Source organism: Schistocerca gregaria, unplaced genomic scaffold, assembly GCF_023897955.1.
Source record: "Schistocerca gregaria isolate iqSchGreg1 unplaced genomic scaffold, iqSchGreg1.2 ptg001175l, whole genome shotgun sequence".
NCBI lineage: Eukaryota > Metazoa > Arthropoda > Insecta > Orthoptera > Acrididae > Schistocerca > Schistocerca gregaria.
Genome location: NW_026062505.1, coordinates 5,111 through 10,000, shown reverse-complemented (window position 1 = coordinate 10,000; position 4,890 = coordinate 5,111). Strand labels below are relative to the sequence as shown.

Here is a 4,890-nt window from a genome sequence, read left to right as displayed (position 1 = left end):
CAGCGCCAGTTCTGCTTACCAAAAGTGGCCCACTTGGCACTCCGATCCGAGTCGTTTGCTCGCGGCTTCAGCATATCAAGCAAGCCGGAGATCTCACCCATTTAAAGTTTGAGAATAGGTTGAGGTCGTTTCGGCCCCAAGGCCTCTAATCATTCGCTTTACCGGATGAGACTCGTACGAGCACCAGCTATCCTGAGGGAAACTTCGGAGGGAACCAGCTACTAGATGGTTCGATTAGTCTTTCGCCCCTATACCCAGCTCCGACGATCGATTTGCACGTCAGAATCGCTACGGACCTCCATCAGGGTTTCCCCTGACTTCGTCCTGGCCAGGCATAGTTCACCATCTTTCGGGTCCCAACGTGTACGCTCTAGGTGCGCCTCACCTCGCAATGAGGACGAGACGCCCCGGGAGTGCGGAGGCCGCCGCCCCGTGAAGGGCGGGGAAGCCCCATCCTCCCTCGGCCCGCGCAAGGCGAGACCTTCACTTTCATTACGCCTTTAGGTTTCGTACAGCCCAATGACTCGCGCACATGTTAGACTCCTTGGTCCGTGTTTCAAGACGGGTCGTGAAATTGTCCAAAGCTGAAGCGCCGCTGACGGGAGCGATTATTCCGCCCGAGAGCATCCCGAGCCAACAGCGGCGCGGGTCCGGGGCCGGGCCAGGTAGGTCCGTCATCCGGGAAGAACCGCGCGCGCTTGCCGGGAGCCCGAGCGCCCAAAGGGGCGAATCGACTCCTCCAGATATACCGCCGAGCAGCCAGCCAGGACACCGGGGCTCTGCCCAACAGACGCGAACCGAGGCCCGCGGAAGGACAGGCTGCGCACCCGGGCCGTAGGCCGGCACCCAGCGGGTCGCGACGTCCTACTAGGGGAGAAGTGCGGCCCACCGCACACCGGAACGGCCCCACCCCGCGGCGAGTGGAAAGGCAACCGGACACGACCCCGCCGCGGATTGCTCCGCGCGGGCGGCCGGCCCCATCTGCCGAGGGCGGGGGCCAGTGGCCGGATGGGCGTGAATCTCACCCGTTCGACCTTTCGGACTTCTCACGTTTACCCCAGAACGGTTTCACGTACTTTTGAACTCTCTCTTCAAAGTTCTTTTCAACTTTCCCTCACGGTACTTGTTCGCTATCGGTCTCGTGGTCATATTTAGTCTCAGATGGAGTTTACCACCCACTTGGAGCTGCACTCTCAAGCAACCCGACTCGAAGGAGAGGTCCCGCCGACGCTCGCACCGGCCGCTACGGGCCTGGCACCCTCTACGGGCCGTGGCCTCATTCAAGTTGGACTTGGGCTCGGCGCGAGGCGTCGGGGTAGTGGACCCTCCCGAACACCACATGCCACGACAGGCGGCAGCCTGCGGGGTTCGGTGCTGGACTCTTCCCTGTTCGCTCGCCGCTACTGGGGGAATCCTTGTTAGTTTCTTTTCCTCCGCTTAGTAATATGCTTAAATTCAGCGGGTAGTCTCGCCTGCTCTGAGGTCGTTGTACGAGGTGTCGCACGCCACACCGCCAGCCGGCTGTGCACGCTACCGAGAAAGCACCGGTATGCGAACCGCCAGGCGACGGGCGCGCATCGCACGTTTAAGGAGACGCGGCCGGCCACACAGGCGACCACGACACTCCCAGGCGCCCGAAGCGGGACAAACGCCGCGCGCTTCAGTATACGTAGCCGACCCTCAGCCAGACGTGGCCCGGGAACGGAATCCATGGACCGCAATGTGCGTTCGAAACGTCGATGTTCATGTGTCCTGCAGTTCACATGTCGACGCGCAATTTGCTGCGTTCTTCATCGACCCACGAGCCGAGTGATCCACCGTCCTGGGTGATCTTTATCTTTTCAGTTCTCCACCGTCTCTTTCAAGACAGTTGCAGAGGCGGGACTGAGGCGTTTGACGGCCCCTGTTCCATTACTTTGTGTCCAACGGCCTGACGGCCGATGGGCGTCGTACGGCTCCACACCGGAGCGGACAGGCACTCGGGCGAAAGTCATTCAAAACCGGCGCCAGGCGCCAGGTGCCGCAGGCCAGCCGCTCCAGAGCTTCAGCGCTCGTACCACACAACAACACTTGCGCTAGTTTTGAGAGGCACGCGTGGTTCCGCACGCGGCGCACGGCTACTGCCGTACAGGTAGCGTGTTGCGCGACACGACACGCACATCGAAAGACATGCAGTCTAGTCGGTAATGATCCTTCCGCAGGTTCACCTACGGAAACCTTGTTACGACTTTTACTTCCTCTAAATGATCAAGTTTGGTCATCTTTCCGGTAGCATCGGCAACGACAGAGTCGATGCCGCGTACCAGTCCGAAGACCTCACTAAATCATTCAATCGGTAGTAGCGACGGGCGGTGTGTACAAAGGGCAGGGACGTAATCAACGCGAGCTTATGACTCGCGCTTACTGGGAATTCCTCGTTCATGGGGAACAATTGCAAGCCCCAATCCCTAGCACGAAGGAGGTTCAGCGGGTTCCCCGACCTTTCGGCCTAGGAAGACACGCTGATTCCTTCAGTGTAGCGCGCGTGCGGCCCAGAACATCTAAGGGCATCACAGACCTGTTATTGCTCAATCTCGTGCGGCTAGAAGCCGCCTGTCCCTCTAAGAAGAAAAGTAATCGCTGACAGCACGAAGGATGTCACGCGACTAGTTAGCAGGCTAGAGTCTCGTTCGTTATCGGAATTAACCAGACAAATCGCTCCACCAACTAAGAACGGCCATGCACCACCACCCACCGAATCAAGAAAGAGCTATCAATCTGTCAATCCTTCCGGTGTCCGGGCCTGGTGAGGTTTCCCGTGTTGAGTCAAATTAAGCCGCAGGCTCCACTCCTGGTGGTGCCCTTCCGTCAATTCCTTTAAGTTTCAGCTTTGCAACCATACTTCCCCCGGAACCCAAAAGCTTTGGTTTCCCGGAGGCTGCCCGCCGAGTCATCGGAGGAACTGCGGCGGATCGCTGGCTGGCATCGTTTATGGTTAGAACTAGGGCGGTATCTGATCGCCTTCGAACCTCTAACTTTCGTTCTTGATTAATGAAAACATACTTGGCAAATGCTTTCGCTTCTGTTCGTCTTGCGACGATCCAAGAATTTCACCTCTAACGTCGCAATACGAATGCCCCCGCCTGTCCCTATTAATCATTACCTCGGGTTCCGAAAACCAACAAAATAGAACCGAGGTCCTATTCCATTATTCCATGCACACAGTATTCAGGCGGGCTTGCCTGCTTTAAGCACTCTAATTTGTTCAAAGTAAACGTGCCGGCCCACCGAGACACTCAACTAAGAGCACCCTGGTAGGATTTCAACGGGGTCCGCCTCGGGACGCGCAAGCACGCCTTCGGCTCGCCCCACCGGCAGGACGTCCCACGATACATGCCAGTTAAACACCGACGGGCGGTGAACCAACAGCGTGGGACACAAATCCAACTACGAGCTTTTTAACCGCAACAACTTTAATATACGCTATTGGAGCTGGAATTACCGCGGCTGCTGGCACCAGACTTGCCCTCCAATAGATACTCGTTAAAGGATTTAAAGTGTACTCATTCCGATTACGGGGCCTCGGATGAGTCCCGTATCGTTATTTTTCGTCACTACCTCCCCGTGCCGGGAGTGGGTAATTTGCGCGCCTGCTGCCTTCCTTGGATGTGGTAGCCGTTTCTCAGGCTCCCTCTCCGGAATCGAACCCTGATTCCCCGTTACCCGTTACAACCATGGTAGGCGCAGAACCTACCATCGACAGTTGATAAGGCAGACATTTGAAAGATGCGTCGCCGGTACGAGGACCGTGCGATCAGCCCAAAGTTATTCAGAGTCACCAAGGCAAACGGACCAGACGAGCCAATCCGATTGGTTTTGATCTAATAAAAGCGTCCCTTCCATCTCTGGTCGGGACTCTGTTTGCATGTATTAGCTCTAGAATTACCACAGTTATCCAAGTAACGTGGGTACGATCTAAGGAACCATAACTGATTTAATGAGCCATTCGCGGTTTTCACCTTAATGCGGCTTGTACTGAGACATGCATGGCTTAATCTTTGAGACAAGCATATGACTACTGGCAGGATCAACCAGGGAGCTGCGTCAACGAGAGCTGAGCAGCCGGCCGCCCGGGAGTGTGTCCCGAGGGCCCGCGCGAACACGCAAGCGTCCGCTCAATTATTCTGCAAACAGGAGGAGGCTGAGCTCCCCTGCACGATACACCTCGAAACCCTCTCAGGTCCCGGCGGCGCGCAGCGCCGTCCTAAGTACTTGGTCGGGTTCGAGAGAGGCGCAATCGCCCGGAGATAGGCGAGTAGACGCTTTCAGTGCGAACACCCGTGCTCCCAACTGAGCTTGCCGCTGCCGACAGAGGCCCGGGAGCGTGCTGTCGTGGCATTGCCGGCGGGAAACAACACGCGCCACCTACGGTGACCGGCAGCTCCAACGCCAGCGCCACAGAAGGGCAAAGCCCCACTTGGGTGCAGAAGCGAACTCTCCCAGCACAGCGCACGCGCCAACACGTCCGCAGAGCTGCGATACAAACCACCTGCGAGAACCGCCGGGGGCGACCGAGCAGCAGACGGCGTCGCGACGCCGAGTGCCGGGCGGCGGCGCATCCTCAACGCACACAGTCCGCAATCGGACCAGCACACTGCAGATGTCCACCGCGCTTCGCACCGGGCTCGGCAGAACCCACTTTGGCCGCCTGGCGCCGCGCGCCGGGTGCGCCGGCGCGTAGCTGGGACGCCAGCCGGGCCCGTCGGCCGGCGCTCCTGCCACTGGGCGCCCCCCACCAGCCGGCTGTAGTGCGTGCGCTCACGCAGCGCGCGGCCAGCACGCCGGGCGGCCCCCCCTCACCGGCCGGGGACTGTCCCACCAAGCCACAGCCTCGTATCGCTTCATACCCAC

General features: G+C 58.7%; 3 non-coding genes across 3 annotated transcripts in view; all 3 read right to left on the bottom strand.

Annotated features, from left to right (window-relative positions):
• LOC126329370 (large subunit ribosomal RNA) overlaps window positions 1-1,486 on the bottom strand; it is a 4,222-nt gene extending 2,736 nt beyond the window's left edge. Inside the window, exon 1 of the ribosomal RNA XR_007562244.1 lies at window positions 1-1,486. This exon is cut by the window's left edge and continues 2,736 nt beyond it. This is a non-coding gene — a ribosomal RNA (large subunit ribosomal RNA).
• Window positions 1,487-1,674: 188 nt separating this feature from the next.
• LOC126329366 (5.8S ribosomal RNA) lies at window positions 1,675-1,829 on the bottom strand. Its single transcript, XR_007562240.1, has one exon. It is a non-coding gene; the product is annotated as a 5.8S ribosomal RNA (ribosomal RNA).
• A 355-nt stretch (window positions 1,830-2,184) lies between these two features.
• LOC126329368 (small subunit ribosomal RNA) lies at window positions 2,185-4,077 on the bottom strand. Its single transcript, XR_007562242.1, has one exon. It is a non-coding gene; the product is annotated as a small subunit ribosomal RNA (ribosomal RNA).
• Window positions 4,078-4,890: the final 813 nt, after the last annotated feature.